Source organism: Mustela lutreola, chromosome 14, assembly GCF_030435805.1.
Source record: "Mustela lutreola isolate mMusLut2 chromosome 14, mMusLut2.pri, whole genome shotgun sequence".
NCBI lineage: Eukaryota > Metazoa > Chordata > Mammalia > Carnivora > Mustelidae > Mustela > Mustela lutreola.
This window is the reverse complement of record NC_081303.1, coordinates 38,749,577-38,767,539: the sequence shown is the minus strand read 5'-3', so window position 1 is coordinate 38,767,539 and position 17,963 is coordinate 38,749,577. Positions and strand designations below refer to the sequence as shown.

At 59.4% G+C, this 17,963-nt stretch overlaps 1 long non-coding RNA gene across 1 annotated transcript; it reads left to right on the top strand.

Moving 5' to 3' along the window:
- The first annotated feature begins 948 nt into the window (after window positions 1-948).
- Window positions 949-16,434, top strand: LOC131814681 (uncharacterized). Its single transcript, XR_009347419.1, has 4 exons — window positions 949-1,378; window positions 4,274-4,362; window positions 13,744-13,841; window positions 14,111-16,434. It is a non-coding gene; the product is annotated as an uncharacterized LOC131814681 (long non-coding RNA).
- The last annotated feature ends 1,529 nt before the right edge of the window (window positions 16,435-17,963 follow it).

Genomic DNA, 17,963 nt, shown 5'->3' with positions numbered 1-17,963 from the left:
GGATGAAAGGTTAGGTGACTCTATTATTAGATAGAAAAAATAGAAAAACTGACTTTAACTTAACTGCTTTACACACCACAAAGTATGGTGAGAGTGACCCAGAATGTCAAGAATCAGAAAACCATTTGAATTTACTTTATTGATTCAAAAGATGTTTTGTTATATAATTAATTAAATTAGGCACTTTGCACTAAGCGAGAACCTAGCACCTGCTGGATGTGGAAGTCAGTTAGATCCATAAAATGTCTAGGGCGCCTGAGTGGCTCAGTGTTAAGCCTCTGCCTTTAACTCAGGTCGGGATCTTAGGGTTCTCGAGGCCTGCATCAGGCTCTCTCTCAGTGGGGAGCCTGATCCTCCCCCCCCCACCCGCCCTTTGCCTGTCTCTATGCCTACTTGTGATTTTTCTCTGTCAAATAAATAAATAAAATCTTCTTAAAAAATTTAATGCAATCCCTAACAAAATTCCATCAGCAGTTTTCACAGAGCTGCTAGGAACAGTCCTAAAACTTCTATGGAACACAAAGACATTTTGTGTTTCTTTCTTTTTTTTTTTTTTTTTTTTAGATTTTTTTACTTATTTATTTGACAGAGAGAGAGGGGGATGACAAGTAGGCAGAGAGGCAGGGGGGAAAGCAGGCCCTGCTTCTGAGCAGAGAGCCTGATGCACGACTTGATCCCAGGACCCTGAGATCATGACCTGATCTGAAGGTAGAGGCTTAACCCACTGAGCCACTCAGGCGTGAGACATTTTGTGTTTCTATGGAACACAAAATTTCTATGGACACAAAGAGGCGGGACCACAGCAGCAGCCCGTCCTCCCCACGCTGCTGGAAGTGCAGGGGTGTCCGCACCCGCTGGGGGCATCAGAGGGCCGGCCCGGAAGTGCCCTATGTATCCCAGGCCCGCGGGCCGCATGGGATGGGCGCAGCCGGAAGAGCGGGCCGCACGCCGGAAGTGCCGGAACTACGCCGGCATCGTCCACAGGCGTTCACAGGGAGCGTGGCAAGCTGCGGAGCAGGATGTCCCTGAGGCGCCCGGCCGGCCTGCGCCCAGCCGCCTGCTCCCCCAGGCCGGCTGCCAAGGCGCTGAGAGAGCTCGGCTAAGAACCCCCCACGCCTTACAGCTCAGCCCGTTGAATCACCCCGTGACTCTTTTTCGAGCCCCGCGTTGGTGGGTGCCACGGGCGGCGGTGCACTTCGCCTTCATTGGCGTGGCTTAGGCGGCAGAGCTGGGCTTAGGTCCTGCGGCCTGCGGGACGGACTTGCTCCAGAGTCTGCAGAGCCCACGCCCCCGAGGCCGCGAGAGAGGGAAATGCGTGCGCCCGGTATGCTGACGGCTCTGTGCGGTGCTCCCTGATTCCGAGGAACTGCCGTCCAAGGTGGGTGTGCGGCGGACCTTCCACTGCTCTCACCGGTGTCCAGCTGCATCTCCAGCCCCCATTCAGCCAGGTATCCCGTGGGGTGCGACAGCTGCGTGGGCCACAGGGGCCAAGGACGCCCCCTGTCCACCACTGGGGGAGCTGAGGGAGGGCAGCCCCCGGGGGCTGGGGCTCGGGGTGGGCTGCGTCCAAGCTGGTCCTCTCGCTCTGGGACGCTTCGGGGATTCTCGGGGACTCTGGTGGCAGCACCCTGGCATGGGTGGGTGGTCCTTCCTTCCCAGGTGCCCGTCAGCCCTGGGTTCTTGCTGCGCACTCTGCAGACTCTGATGGGATCCACCGCCACCCATCCCAGAGCTGGCCTCTGTCCAGCAGACGTTCCTGCTTACCCTTTGGTGGTCCCGGGAGGCTTGTGTGCTGTCAGTGGGGTGCACGTGCTGCAGCCGACGTGGTCCAGGCCCGCTCAGTCCATGTCAGTCTGGAAGGCTGCCTTGGGCTTATGACCAGGGAGGTTTCCTCTCTTTCCCTGGGGGGAGGAGAGGGAAGGCACCACAGAGCTCCGGACAGCCCCATGGGACCTCGTCTCACCATCCCAAGTCTCCCTGGGCAGACCTCCGGAGTGTGTGACTTTGGGGTCAACCCTGTGTAGACCCTCCTGAGATGACCCAAGGCATCTCTGTAGTGTGTGGATACCGAGCACCGTGTCTCAGCTGGTGATGGGATGCAGCATCCCAGCATGGATCCCAGGGAGTCCCCCTCCACAAAGGCACACGCTGTTCCTCCTGCCCGACCGAGGACAGATCTCATCCCCTCCTGGAGCACTTGACTGCCCTGCGGTCTTTTTGGATGTGAAGAATGTGCCAGAAGTGACACTGTGTTGTTCAGGGCTGACCCCTGAGGGTCCATCCCATGCTCCCACTTCCCTGCAATCCTGCCCCCATGCTGCTGGGGGGAGGGGCCACCTGCAAAGAGAGGCCCTCGGGGAGGACAGACAGCAGGCCCTGCCTGCTGGATGTCTGCCCAGCGTGTAGGAGAGCTCCCGACCCCCGCCGGTCAGCAGAGGGCCGCTGTGCATGTGTCCCCGCCCCGTCAACCCACACTCACGGGAGATGACCTGAGCCTGTGGTTCCTAGCCCCCAGATGCTGGAACCGCATTGGGCGACTGGAACTGGGAGCCACAGCAGGTTTTACAGGGAAGGTGTGCTGCCATTGACATGGGTTTGTGATAAGTCTCTGTACGTGACCTGGCAGGTTGACTGTGTGTCCTGAGGTGAGAGGCAGGGGAAGGGGTGCTGTGAGGGGAGACTGAAGGGGTCGTTGGGGAGCCCCCCTCTGCTGGGGACACGGGCATCACCTAGATCCCGGTCTTACACTCCCAGGCTGCAGTCTACTGGGGGGTGAGCGGTATTTCCCAGCCTCGCCGCAGGTCTGCTGTCCCGCCTCTCTGCACACATTTCTGCGCCCGTTGCTGGTGTAGGGTTCAGGCAGTGCCCTGCACCCCATTCTCCCGTGGTGGAAGTCCAGGTCACCCAGACGGTGGAGACAGAGCCCTGTGGGCACAGGTGGAGGCCAGCATGCTGCCTGGGGACCCTGCAGCCACAGCCTAGGGATCCCAGGAAACCCGGGCAGACATTTGCTGGCTGCAGCGGGCCAGCAGTCCCACTCACCTTCAGCGGGGCCGTTAACCCCCTCTTGTGGAGGGAGGGGCATCAGACATTTGGGGACCAGCTATGGAACCATCCCGGAGGCACTGAGTTTTTCCACCCCTGGCTTGGCTTCTGTTTCATCCGTGAAAACGCTGTGTCCCAGACGGGACTTCCCCTCCCTGAATGCTGGGCCCTGTGGTGGGAGAGTGACCGTACTGTGGTTGCCTCGGGTGACAGTGATGGTACCACAGGCTCTGGAATGGGGCTTGCTTGTTAGTGCAGCAGAGGCGGGTGGGGCCCCTGGCCGGAGGGCCAGGACGCAGGGCAGGATGCAGGCCCGGCCGAGACGGAGGGAGCTAGCTGTAAGGCAGAAGGAGGGTAGAAGGTGGAATGAGGAGGGCGTGGTGGCCAAAAGCCTGCGGGGCTGGGAGGGAGCCGTCCGGGGAACCCCGGGAGCCCCTGCATTGGGTTGGGTCCCACCTCGTGGCCAGCCGGCCATCAGGCAGGGCTGAGTAAAGGAGTCCCAGAGAAGCCAGAGGAGTCTGCGTAGAGGGCAGCTGGTTGGGGGGGTCCTCGAGTCGGCCTGGCTTGGGTGATCCCCCAGCAGAGTGCGCTGGAGTCCCGAGGGCCCAGCTCTGAGCTGGTTCAGCGCCGTGTGCTTAGGAACTCACTCATTCATGGTTCCTTCAGCCAGCTACCATGTTGTGAGGACCTGCTCTCTGCTGGGCCCGTTTCTCTGCATGGGGCACAGAGGCATGGACAAGACAGATTGTAGCCAACCCTCAGGAGTTGGAAGTCCAGTAAACAGGTGACCCTGGCCTCCTGCCCACACCCTGCGTCCGCAGGGGAGGTGGTCTCTCCAATCCTCTCTGCCAGGACGTCTGCCGGCACCTTCCTGGCACCACTCGCCGGTTTACCTGGTGGCTGCGTGCCACGTTTGGCCGGCGGCTTGAACCTCTGTCCCCACTCCCACGTGCTCCTCTGTGTGTCAGCCTTTCTCATCCGTCCTGTGTGGACATGGACCCTCATGTGAGGATGGAGGTGTTCTCAGAGGAAATCCTCCATGTGAGGGATGGGGAGGTCCTGGCCCTTGGAAGCTGCTGCTTCTGACACTGGGGCCCGTGCTTTCCTAGCGCAGGTGTGACCTTCACAGCCCCAGCAGTGACGGTTCTATCTGCTGCCCCAAATCCAGTTCCAAAAATAACATCTGTTAGACTCTCACGGACTGCGTCTCTAACTTCTGTCCCCACAGCTCCTTCACGCTCACATTGAGAGCATCTCCGTTCCCCAGGGTGGTTGGAAAAATGAGTCAGAGTCCACCACGTCTCCTTCTCAGGGCTGGTAAGTGCTGCAAAGCAGACATCCTGTTTTCCTTTTTGTTGTTGAAGAATGTGTGCCAAATTTCCACAACAGGGGATTCTTGTTATTAGTGAGGAGCTTTTATTAGGAGGTCTTTTTCCTCACTAGCAGAGTGGGAACCCGTAAGAGTGTTTCTGGGGTTGGGCGAAGGCTGGTCAGACGGAGGTCAGGAGGTCTAGTGGACACTTGTCGTTGGAGGTTGTTGCTGGCCGAGCAGCACGAGGGGTTTGCCTTCAACCCGTCTCAGAGCCATGCTGAGGGGAACAGGCATCTTGGAGCCAAGAACACTGAGCCTCGGACCCGTGGCCGGCTTGGTCACCCTCCCTACACCCCGTCCTCTGCTTCGGGACGTCCAGGTGGGAGGGTGACATCTTCTGGCCTGTCGTAGATCCTTCCTCACACACTTCCTGCCAGCCCTTCCCAGCCGGCTAACAGCCCCAGCCAGGTGGCTCTTTCCTGAACCCCCGAGGGCATCTTTCCTCCGGGAGGCCCCGTAGAGCAGCACAGGTGGATGTTTTTAGGGGACATGTTCTTACGTCACACCCGAGTTAAATCTGTGCTGATTCAGTTAGAACACGCAAGCTGAGGGACTTCTTCACGTTCCATGACTAGGTCCTGGTTGAGCGGCTTCTTTCTGGACATAGGTGTCCTCACTGCCGGGCTGAGAGCGAACGGCCGGCCCCTCCCTGCTCAGCCTGTGTGCCGAGCGGTCTTGCGACAGGATGGCAGAACTGGAAGCCCATGGCCCTGCACACACGGGAAACTGAAGGCCAGGCGGCGGGGGTGGCACACTGCTCAGAGCCACACAGATAGGCTTCTGTCTGGGGTTGGGGGGGGGGGGTCAGCCCAAGGCCCGAGGGGCTTTAGAAGCTGCACCTGAGTTGCTGGCCGGGGCTTGGGCCAGATGGGGTCCCGGCCTCCAGAAGATGCCACGTCCTGCTGCCCCCAAGCTGGGAATGTGTGACGTCCCCTTGCAGGAGGGGCTTCGCTGATGTGACTGGTTCAAGGTTCTCACTGGGGTTGGGGTGATCCTGGATTCTTGGGCCACACACCAGCTCCGTGTGAGGAGCCTGCTACGTGGGGGCAGGTGGGTCTGCATCAGATGAGGTGAGACAAGGGAAGCAGAGGCATGTGTGTGCACACGTGTATATGTTGCTGTGTGTGGGCTTGTGTGTGGAAGAGACAGACTGGGAGCGAGGGAAGAAGGTGGAGGATCGCAGGCGCTGCTGGAGGTGGAGGAGGGCCCCGGGGGCAAGGGCACAGTTGTGTCTGGACTCCTCGGACACAAGAGAACACACTTGCCTGGGGAGCACGGCCCCGAATTTAGACCTCGTGACTGCAGAGCTACAAGAGAGCGTGTGGTGACTTTTCCCGGTGGCCGCGGGAAACTCGTTAGAGGCATGACAGCCTGCCACTAGTTCAAGAGGGAGACGGGCTGTGAGCAGTGCGTCTCGGTGCTGACCGTGACCTCAGGGTGACGGGGATGGCAGTGGCCTGGAAGCCACCATCCACCCTGAGTGTTCAGAAATACCTTTCCACCGTGCAGTCCCAGTTTCAGTCTCCTGGAATGAAGAACAGACAACAGACTTAAACTGATGCCTGCCTTCCTTTGCTGGCGGACCATCACGGCCTGGCCTCACGGGGTTCTCCACCGTGTAGACAGTTTCCATGAGCCCGGGGGAATGGTACTTGGGGGTTGCCCACTCCTGGACCCCCTCAGAGCCCTTCTGTGCTGGTCACCCACTGGCCTCCAGCGCTGGAGGCTCGCCCGAGCCCGTACATGTCCTACACTCCAGGGTGCCTGGTGGAGGTGGGGGTGCATCAGCTGTGCTCAGGGAGGGGTTGCCCATGGTTTGACCAGGGGATGTGACTGGCCGCCAAGGACCTACTTCCCTGAGAAAGGAGGGTCCTCCATTGGGGCAAAGACTGTCAGTGATCTTCTCTGCTCATCCAGGTGCTAAGGTCCTGCATCTCAGAGAGCAGCATGGAAGGATCTAGGACAGGTGGCGCACCCACCGCGTGAGCTCCTGCGGGGGCCTAATGGCATGTGTTTCTGCAGTTCAGGACTTGGGACCGTGCACCGCTACAGGCCATGCCTGGGGCTTGACAAAGCCACCGGCCTCAGGGAACTCCTTGTTTTGAGAAAAAAGCTGATCTTTGCACGGTTGGGGCTGCAGGCCCAGCTCAGATGGGTGTGGAGGATCACAGGCAAGGGAGCGTCGCCATGGATGCGGGAAGGGAGCATCGCCATGGACTCGGGGGTCTCTCAGATGTGCTGTGTCTCCCACTCGTGCAGGAGAACCAGGAAGGGGCTGGACACTGTGACATTCCAGTGGCTTTGGGGCCATGAGCTGGGGCGCTCCTTTGGGCCTTTCTTGCTGTGTGGACTGAGAATCCCTGGGGACGAGAACTCTGTCTTTTGCTCTTTCTTGCCCCTTGGTCCTGAGGGGATGACCAGCAGGCCGGGAGGACCAGCACCAAGAACGTAGTCTTCCTCTCCATCCTGCTTCCCCAGGGCTGGGCCCAGGTCCTCATGTCCAGGGAAGGAGCTTGCCCTGGCCTGGGGCTCCTTGGTCGGTCCTGGGGTTGGTGTGCATGGTGCTGGGGGAGAGGCCTGGCAGCATCTGATTCCTTCGTCCCTCCCTCCGTGCTCGAGGGCTGAATCCCGACCACAATCCTGGGAAGCTGTTCAGATGGTTTGGATGTGGAGACCGTGGCTTCCTTGGAAGGAAGGGCCGCATGCTCGAACCAGTGAGACCATGTTCTCTCTGACCTCTGCGCCATCTCGCCCGGACCTGAGCATGCTCCCAGGATCCAGGAGGTGTCCATGGCCCCGTCACTCTGTCTGTTCCTTGATGATCTCCTGCTTTGAGGGCTGCAGAAGGATCCGGCCAAGAAGAGGACATCCCCGTCAGAAGGACAGCTGCCCCCGGTCTCCCGCCTCCTGGGCCTTCCTGGTTGTCTGTCCTTTCTGCTGCCGGAGGAGCTCAGAGCGAGCAAGTCATCAGCTGTTGGGGCGCTGGCTCAGGTCCCAAGAAGGTGGTGTCTCTATGAAGCGCGGGACTGTCCTGGCTCCTGTCGCATGCAGGGCAAATTCTAGGTCCCTTGTCCTGGTGGTGAAGATGCCTTTCTTCCAGGGCTGGGCTCTTCTGGATATCCCTCTTCACTGCGTCCTGCGTGATGCATGGAGGGCTGGTCAGGCGCTCTAGTGCTGTGCAGTTTGGAACCAACCTCGTGTGCGCTGCTTGGATCAGCCTACCTGTTCTCAGGCAGAGCCAAACCCTTCTCCTCCAGGTAGGGCCAGCCCGTCTCAGCACCGCGTAACACAGCGCTTTGCTCGACCCAAGTGCGAACACATCGCATTCCAGTGGTTTGCCTTGCGGCCCATTCCTCACTGGTCAGACCCTTCTCTGAGGATGGGGAGCGTGTCACGTCAGATTCTCGCATGCTCCGTCCTGGCACAGGAACGCTCATGGTATCCCTGGGAAGAATGGCTAGCACTCGGCGCCTGCTGGAGGGTTTGAGAGCACGTCTGTGAGGAGCTGCCCTGTCCCAGATAAGCTCAGGACCAGAAGGGGGGCCAGAGGTGCGGGGGATGGGGAGCCTCGGACATTGCTGGCGGTGGCCTGGTGAGGAGCTCCCGACTTAGCAGAGTCACAAGGACTTGTGAGTCCCTGACTCTGGTCTACACCAGACCTTGAGACCACCCCACCCAAGAGGAAAGCTTTTCTCAGTTGGTCAAGTCCCTGCTGACAGAGTCCACAGCGTGGAGAGGATCAAAGTCTGGTGGAGAAGGTGAGCACCAAGAGTGGTACACGTCATGACAGAGGGGAATGCAGGCCCCTGTGGGCACAGGCAACGGACCTGAGGACTGTCATTTGACATAGAGAGGGTGAGAATCTTCAGGGCGACTCCTGAGTAATCAGGGAGGGCTTCCTGGTGGAGGTGACCCTAGCACAGTCTCAAGGACTTCATCATCAGTGGCAGTCATGCAAAGGGAAGAGTGGGTCGTGCACAGTACTGACAGAGGCCGCTGGCATGAGGTCCCCGTCCCGTGTGGTGCAGCATGGTGTGTGGAGAACTCGCACATTGTGCTGCAGCTGGAGCCCGACATGATTGCTAGAGGGCGGAACCGAGGGGTTGCTGAAGCACCAGAGAAGCATGTTGGGCAGGAGTCAGGGAACATTTAGGGAAACATCCACCTACAGGAATCTCGGGGCCTGGTGAGAGCTGACGCCCCTCCCGTGCTCCTCACTGAGCAAGCAGGTGGGACCCACCCGGACCCAGAAGGACAGGCCTCGTGAGGCTCCCTTCTGTCTTTGGGCCGTCCTGAGATCCTGGGGCGCAGAAGGGCAGGTTGGAAAAGGCAGGAAACCGGTCAGGTCAGAGTGGCTAGCCCTGTGACGCCTGGGTCCAGCCAGCAAGATTGCCTTGAGTTGTCTACCCTCCAGACTGCTAGAGAGCAGCGTTTGTGGTCCTGGTCCTTGGGCAGGGTCCTGCTTGGTGCCCCACGTCCACCTGCTGTTGCCTTGGGGTCCCAGTCTCATGGACACCAGCGTGCACCTGCTCCATCCCCCAGCCAGGTAGCCAGAGCCAACTCAGGGTCTGCTCCGCAGCAGGTGTCAGGCCAAGAGGGAGCGTGAGCTCCTGTGCTCCTGCATGGGGATCCGGGCATGGGCGTCTGCGTGGGTCATGAAGGAAATCGTTCTCGGACATGCCCAGTGCCACGCTGGGAGCCCTGTGCCCACTTCATGCTGTCTTGGACGTCAGCATTCATCGGCAGTGTAACTGTCGCCCTAGGTGGAGCTCCTTTGTGCAGTACACAACCGGAACAACCACACAGGGTGGCCCTGATGAGGTGCTTGGCCTTTGCAAACTGTCTGACCTCTCGAAGCCTCTCTCTCTTTTGTAAGATGGGAGTAGTGAGAACACACCCTCAGAGTGCTATCGTGACTCCTGTGGGCTCTGGAATAAGCCACTAGTAATCAGGCATGGTATCATCGTGGCCGTCCTTGTCCTGTTCAGAAAGGTGGTCCAGGCTCGCCTGGCCTGAAGTCACACAGCAGCAAAGGGCAGAGTCGCATGGGCTCAGACCTCCAGAGTCTGAGGGACTTTGTGCTTCTTCCCCTCAATTTCTAGGCAGAAGACAGGTGAGGGGGAAAGGGCCACCCTGGAGCTCCGCAGGGAGGGGCTGGCACTGCTGTGGATTGGACCGCAGTCACAGGAAAGGAAAATGAAGTGACAGTCCCCAAGCATGGTCTCTCTTTTTCCGATTCAGCTTTGTCTGTCAACAGCCATCATCGTCATCACAGGCCGGGGGGCCCGGGTCTTTAGGAACCTCTATCACCACGACAGAAATCTCAGCCCTGGCAGAGACACTCCTCCAAATCACACTGCACACTCCCACCCCCATCTTGGGCGTGTGCCTCTTATTTGAAGAGTTGATTGGGAGGCTTTGCAGCCCCGTGAAGAGGTGTTTTGTCCCGCATCCCATTAAGGGTTCACTCAGCTGGCTGGAACAGCAGGAACAGCCACGGGGCAGCCAACCCCGTGACGGGCAGATGGTTCCCGTCACATCGCGGCTTCACGAAGCACCTGCAGTCACTGTGCAGCTGGTGCCACTGTCCAGGGCGATCCGGGTCCCTGTCTGTGTACAGCCTGCATGGCCTGCCCACCCCTGGGCCTTTGCTAACCATCTGCCGGCTCTCGGGCTCCACCCTGCACCCCTGCCTGCATCCCAAGCCCACTGCACTCAGGAGCACCAGATTCTGAAGTCCTGGCCCCTCCACCTAGTAGGCTGTTCTCCACCAGGGCAGCGGTGTCTCCCAACCTGGGCCAGAGTCAGCCAGGGTCGTTCCGCATGACAGGGAGCCAAGCCGGGGCGAATGCAGTAGAAGGACACCACTCAAATCCTACAGAGCCCAGGACAGCCTCTCAGCAGGGAGTGTCAGCAGTGTGGTGGCTAGGAAACACGTGCTGTGTGGCGGGGTGGACCCAGAGTGCATGAGGGGCAGACCCCGCAGACCAGAGTTAGTGAGCTGGGGAGACCCTTCAGACTAGATCTTATGAGCTGGGGAGACCCCATAGACCAGAGTGTAGAGCTGGGGAGACCCCCCAGACTAGAGCACGAGAGCTGGGGAGACCCCACAGATGAGAGTGCATTAGCAGGAGACCCCCACAGACCAGGGTTCGTGAGCAGGGGACCCCACAGACCAGAGCGCATGAGCCACGGAAACTCCGCAGACCAGAGAGCAGAGTCGGGGAGACCTCGCGGACCAGAGCTTACGAGCCGGAGACACCACAGACTCGAGCACGTGAGCGGTGGACCCCCTAGACCAGGGCTAATGAGCAGAGGACTCTGCAGATCAGTACGGGTGAGCCAGGGACCCTACAGACCAGAGACCGGGAGCCCAGGATACCCCGCACACCAGAGTGCATGAGCGGGAGACCTCACAGACAAGAGCACGAGAGCAGGTGACCCTGCAGACCACAATGCATGAGAAGGGGAATCCCTCAGACCAGAGCGTGTGAGCCCGGAGATCCCGGAGACCAGAGTGCTTGAGCTGGGGACCCCGCAGACGGGCTGTTACAGCAGGTGCCTTCCACACACACACTGTGTCCCACATGGGCCCTCCCTGCTGTCCATGGGTCCATTCTTCTACACCCTTAAGTCCACAGCAACCCAGGGGGCAAAGGGTTGTTTTTACCAACTACCCCCCCCCCCCATTTCACGGGGAGGCTGGGACCCCGCCCCTCAGTACCCACGAGACTCTAACAAGCTGCCCGCTGCCCCTTAAGTGTCCCTGGGGCATCCGGAATCAGTGTCCCGGGGGGGCCGTATGTCCATGCTCGAGGCGAGGCCACAGCAGCCACTCAGGCCATGCTCTGAGGCAGGGTCTGTCTGGCCCTGCACAGCCGCTGTGGCCCCAGTGTCCGTGGTTATGGCTGCGTCCCTCCATCTGTCTCTGAGTCTGTGTGTCCTGTCCTGTGTGTGTGTATCTGGAAAGGACGCTTGTGTCTGGGTTGGGGGATGATCCAGGACCGTCTCACGTTGAGATCCTTCGTTTATTTACATTAGGCAAGACCCTTTAAAGGTATCCGCCACAGGTTGCAGAGTCGCGAACGCAGACGTGCCTCTCTAGCGGCCACTGTTCAGCCCCTTCCAGACCGCGATGTCTGACGCAGTGAGCGCGGTCCTAAGAGTAAAAGCGCCACCACTCACGGGGATGAGAAATCTTAGAGGAGGCACTTGTGCACGTGAGAGGGGCTGGATGACCCACAGAAAACACTGCGGGCTTGGCTGGCCACGGCCCGTGGGAGTACCCTGCACTCCAGGCACGGGGGGCTATAGGCTGTCCGTGGCTGGGGGCTAAGTGTGCAAGGTTACAGGCCTGGCACGAGGTGTGCTGACCTTCCCACCCCTTCGGCAGGGCGCAGCCTTGGGACTGGCTCAGCGGGCGGGTAGAGTGCACCTGACGTTCAGTTAGGGCTGGGGTGAGTCTGGCAAGAGCACGTTCACATACACTGCTGGTCACCACAGCACATGGCAGAGAGAGAGGAGGAGGAGGACCCGGCTGCCCGAGGCAGGGTCCTGAAGGCACATGCCCCGCAGAAGGGGCCTACAGGCTGAGGGACATGGAGGCTATGGGGAGCCATAGGTTCAGGGGGAGGGACCGCCTGGGAGGAGGCAGGGTGGGGGCAGGGAAGGGCTCAGAAAGGGGAGGAGGAGGAGCAGGTAGGAGGAAGTGGTACCTGGGGCGCTGGGAGCAGAAAGCATGGCAGGAGTGAGCTGAGCGCATGGCCGGTGCTGGGTACGCAGGTGGGGGCGCGAGGTCTGGTCAGCGGGCAGGTTGGTGGCTTTGCGGATAGTCTCTGGCTGTGCTCGCCATCGGGCGTGGCCCAGGGAAGGGACCTTCATGGATGGAACGTGATTTAGTGGATGTCTGCTCCCTTGGGGAGTGGCAGGGTCCAGGAGACCCTGGGCTCTCCACTCTGCAGCAGGTGCAGGCATGAACACAGAGCAGAGGGAACTGGGCGGCCAGAGGGATGGTGTGCGCAGTGCCCCACAGGAACAGAAAAGAGGAGCCTGACTCACAAGGGGCAGAGCTGGGCGTCGAACCCAGGGAGACCTGAACCCAAAGCGCCCGTCTGCACCCCACACTGCGCCGCCTCCTGGTCATGGAAGGCTGCAGGTGGGAGAGTGGGTCGGTGGGGCCGGCCACCTGTGCGGATGCGCAGTTCCCCTGGAGGTGGGGTGTCGGTGCCCTGACGGGCCTGCCCCCTTCAGACCCACAGAAGCATAAATGAGCTCGGCTTGCTTTGACGCTGGTCTTGGCTCCCAAAGACCCGTTAGCTCAGGGGAAACTGAGGCAGCGTGACCCTTTGTCCTGCCGTCACAAGGCAGGCTTCCCTGGAACATGCTCAGGCTGGCAGGGCAGGCAGCGGTCCCCACCTCCTTGGTCGAGCACCAGAGACCCAGGGAGGCCAGGGCGAGGCTGACTTAGAGTCTGCAGATGCTCTGAGGGCCCCAGGCAGGGCATGCCCTCCCCGCCCCCCATCCTGTTACTTCCCCCCAGGGGGTGTTTCCCGGCCCATTATCACATGAGTGCTTGGCTGGGTCTCCCTTTGTCACCTCAAACATCAGGCATGTGCTATTGGTCCCCTTAACCATGGCCAGTTGGGTCTTAATGTCTGTTCAATGACACCTGCTATGACGGCTCCCATAACGGAGCTCTTAATGGCAGACGAGGGGGACGCTTAGCCCACAGCCACGAACAGCTCCCGGAGGGCAGCCTGCCCCTCCAGAGCTCCGAGGGGAGGGGCTCGGGGGAGACGCCTAGAGCCCCCCTTGTTCTGCTGGGCCCCTGAGAGTGGGGGACACAGAAGTGGCTCTGGGGGGATGTGGCCAACACCAGAGCCCATCCCAGTTTCCTGTACAGACCACTGACCTGCGCTCAGAATGAACACCAAGCACTCAGTTTCCCGTGTGGGGTTGGGGGTAAGAAATACCAGGGACGGGGAGCCGGAGACGGGTCCCTCCATGCCGGGTCCCTCACAGCAGCAAGCAGGTCCCTCCCTGCCCTCCTGCCCCAGCCTCAACCTCCACACTTGGGTGCAGGGCAGAGACGGCTTGCGAGGGTGCGTGGGGACGTCACCGGCCGGCACATCCGTTCTCAGATGCTCTCTTTGTCCTCACGCCTCCCCGCTTGTGGTACCGAGGCGCGTCCAGGCAGCTGGTGCCTGCTTGCTCCTGGGGCACCTGTCCCCCTCGGGAGGAGGGGTCTCTAGGTGTGGGGATCGTTGGTCACACACGAGTAACTGGAAGCCTTCCACGATGAACATAATGTCCCCTGTGCTTGACAGGTGTGTGGTGGGACCAGAGGCCGAAGCGGTTAGCACAGCCGGCCTGCTGGGCACTCTCAGACGGGAGCACACTCGGGAGTTTGCCAGTGGCCAGGGAGGTAAGACGCTCCATGAGGACGGGACGGTGTGTGGAACAAGGGGTCACAGGAGGGCACCCACGTCCCATGGACGACAGGACAGGGAGCTCCCGAACGCCCTCTGAGGTGGCGCTCAGAACTGCGGCTGAACTTCCCAGCAGGGAAGTTAAAACATTTTTATATTGAAGTTAACAAGAATATATCACAGTAAAAAAAGCAAACATTGCATGGTTCTTTTTTTTTTTTAGGATTGAATTTTTGAAAGTGAGGTATGTTTTGTGTCTCCCCAGGCCTTGCTGAAATGTCCGTGGCAGTGTCGGCACTCGGGCCCGAAGGACGGGAGCGTCAAGGGGCTACTGATGGTGAGGGGTCACTCCGGGAGGTTCTCATCTGGGAGTGAGCTGGGAGCAGACCCCCATTGGAAATAAGCGAGGCGGACGGTTCGCGCAGGACTGAAGCCAGGGCTCCGGCTTGGATCCTCCTGGAACGGCCAATGTAGAGGCCCCGTGGAGGGCAGGACAGCTGGGAGGAGCAGAGGGGTCCGCCTGGAAAGACCTCTGAGGCTCAGAGCCCATGGCACTGGCTGGGACTGCAGGCCCCGTGAAGCATCTGGCGTCCGCACCCGCTCACCACGCCACCGTGCTGGATGCTCACGGCATCAGTAACCACACAGTGCGGCCCCACGGAGTACTTCCCGCACACCTGGCAGTCTGTGGGCTCACACTGTCCAGAGCATGTTCGCCCGTGAGACAGCTGCTGAAGCAAGAGCTGTCTGGAACTAAGTAGAACACGGCTGACAGGTGCCCAGGAGCACGTCCGGAGCCCAAGGCCCCTCCAGCCCGTCACTGTCCCCTTGGTCCCACGTGGTCAGAGGTTCCATTCAGGTGTTTCTGGAGAGAAGGCAAATGAGCAGCGTCTCTCGCGAAACTTTGTCCTTTTACTCAGAAAGGAATGCGCTTACCAAAATTTCTATCTGTGCTCATGGACAGGAACCGGGGCGCGTGGCCCACGTGGCCGCAGGGAGCCTGGGAAGGTGAGCCGTCATCAGGAAGCATGGCCGCCCCAACAAGCTCAGGGTCCTCTCAGGGAACAAGGGGGTATGGTGGACATGTGTTGGCTGACGTGGCTGTGCCCACCGTCCTGGGATGTGATGACCATTTTCATTTTCATAATTTGATGGAGGAGGAGATTAAGGGACAGGCAAGCCAGGTCATTTCTTTCCTGAAGACTACCTAATAGACGGGGAACCGTATCTCTCTGAGACCATAGGCAACCTGAGAGCAGGACTGTGTGTTTGTCCTTTGCCCTGTGTAGCTGTGACCCCATCACCAGACAGAATGTCACTTGGATCGATGCCTGATCGAATGCCACGTTGATGGCCCAGTAAAGTCCCGTGCATGTCTCAGGCTTCCCCGTCCTCCCTCTCAGAGGAAAGAGTTCCAGAAGCCTCCCCATGCCGGCATGCAGTTCCTCTGGGCCCAGGCAGCGTGGGTGTGCCGGGAGGACCAGTTTCGGCCGACTGCCATCCCAGCCACGTTCAGCTGAGCTCACCAGGACCGAACAAGGCCCGAAGTGTCTCAAAGAGTGTTTTTAACAAGTTGTAAATAATATCTCACCAAGTCCCATCGCTGCCTAGAATTGATGCAGCTGGTGAGAAGTAGTCATGATCCCGTGAATCATTTGTCCATTTACAAGAACATTTCATTCACCTCCTTCCAGAAGGATGCACAGAACACGCTTTAAAAGAAGGCGTAACTGGAACTGACATATGGGAAGGCTGTGTTGCATTCCAGTTCCTCACTGGCTCATGCGGTGTGTGCAGAAGAAGGGATACTCGTAATTACTGGGGATTTTTAAAAAAATAGAGATAATTTGTCTTAAGAAGAAACATGGGCATCTGCAGAATGATGACTTTGTCTCCCCGTGGTCTGCTCTTGGGTCAGAAACGTGGCCAGTACCCTGCCATGTGATTGCTGGCTTCTGGCCCTACTCTCTCACTCTCGAAGAAAGGGCGTATGTCTCAGCCTCCTGCAGAACCACCCCGTTCTTGCCTCTTGTCGCCCCTGCTAAGGCTGAGCATGGATCTCCGTATGTTGGCACGTGAACTAAGGATTAAGCCTCTGGAAGAAAGTCAGAATATCTCTAATGGGGAAGTCTTTCCTGCTACAGCGACCATCCCTATGACAGTTGGGCTTAAGGAGGAAGGGGGGTAGCTTGGATGACCAGGGTTGCATCAGCCCGCAAACCGAGCAGCCACGCCACGTAACAAAGCATCCGACCCTCAGTGACTTGAGACAAAGGCTATTTCTTCTCATGACCAGGGTTCTGCGGGTTCACCTCGCTACAGCTGATCTGGGCTACCCTCATTCTGGGGCGGGCGAGTGGGGCATGGCTTTAGGCTCCTGAATAGGCTTGGGTCTTTTCCTCAGCTTTCTGCAGAGGCCATATCTGAAGTGGCGCCTCTGCCTGGTGCATAACCTTCTCGGGGGATCCCAGGAATGAAAGCTTGCCCAACTCCAGGGCACAAGGACATGGCAAGCCTCTGGAGGCATTGCATCAAGAATAGCTCATTAGCCCAGACAGGTCACATAATCCACCCATGTGGACCACCATGGTGCACCTCCCTCCCAAGGGCAGGGAGGGAGCAGGCCCTGGCCTTGGGGCTCTGGGGATGGGGGAGGGGCTTTGGTGCCTGGGAAAGGGCTGTGGGGTGGGGTAGAGGGGCTGTGGTGCCTGGACCAGGGCTGGGGGGAGGGACTGTGGGGTGGGGGGAGGGGCTGAGGGCCTGGGAAGGGCATGGGGCCAGGGGTGGGGCTGTGGTGCCTGGGCAAGGGCTCTAGGGATGGGGGAGGAACTCTGGGCTGGGGGAGGGGCTGTGGGGCCTTGGGAGGGGCATGGGGCTGGGGGAAGGCTGAGAAGTAAGATCTAGAATGAGGCAGTGAATCCTCCAAACTGGAGATTCAGTCTGTCCCAGAGGAAACCATGGGGTAGTTAGGTGGGGTAGGGGGAGCAGAGAAACGCAGGAGAAGCAGAGGGGACACACGGAGTGGGCAACAGGTGGAATGTGCATGGGGAGGGAAAGGGCAAATGTCTCCCAGATCCCCCAAGTCCGGGTTTCTGCCCCAGAAAGGTGAGAGCCACAGGTGTAGGTGGGGCGTTCCTGAGGGACACATTCCACATGTTGCCAAGATCCTCCGGGACAGAAAGGTCCCAGCAGCACCTGCCTTCCCCTGCAGAGAAGCTGTGACCCCTAGTTTCCCCACAGTCAGTCGGTCTGTTAGCAAATACCCCGTGGAGGTGTGGATGGCCGGCGGGCGAGCAGACCTGCACCAGCGTGGGTCTCCTTCCCACCACCCTTGGCTGCCACCCAGCCTCTGTTCCCCGGGCCCCGCTTTTCTGACAGTCTCTTGCCCAGTCACCAAATCCACTTGCCTGTTAGCGAGCGACCCCGGTTGCCACTCCTTCAGGAGACCTCCCCTTCCCTGGGATTCTGCTTTGTGGCTCTCATTAGCATTTCCCTCCTGTGCCCCTGAACATTTCTCTTCAGTGTCTCTTCCTGGCGCATTTGAACATTCAAGGAGGGGAATGTCGGCAGCAGAGGTGGAGAGAAGCACTGAACAGTAAATGCTCCAAAATCTTTTGCCTTGGAAGCGCCGGGAGCCTCCTGCTGTTGGGTTGCCTGTGAGGCCTGTGCCCCATGTGAACAGTGACACCAGTGACAGCCCCCCCATGCCCATCCACGCCCCCGCCTTCTCTCATGAGCAGCATTGGCTGAGTCCTTTGCACTCCCTTCTGGGCTCCTGGGGGCAGGCCTGCAGCCAAGGGAGCTGGACCACCCTGGGCCTGGCAGGGGGCGGGTTGCTCTCCTACCACACCTCAGGAGGGGAAGGGGTCTCAGGTTTCACCTACAAATTTCAACACCTGCTTCCACAATCAGGGACCTTCCACCTGCCTTTCCGCACACTCCCGCACTACCCCCTGCACTCCGCTAAAACTGCCCCCGTGCTAGTCTGAGCTCCTGCCCACCCTCTTCCTGCCTCTCCATCACGTGTAAATGCCACCTCCTCCATAAAGCCCTCCCTGATTCCCTGGCAGGAGTCACCCACACTGCCTCTCTTCTGGGGCGTTCATAACAGTGTAACT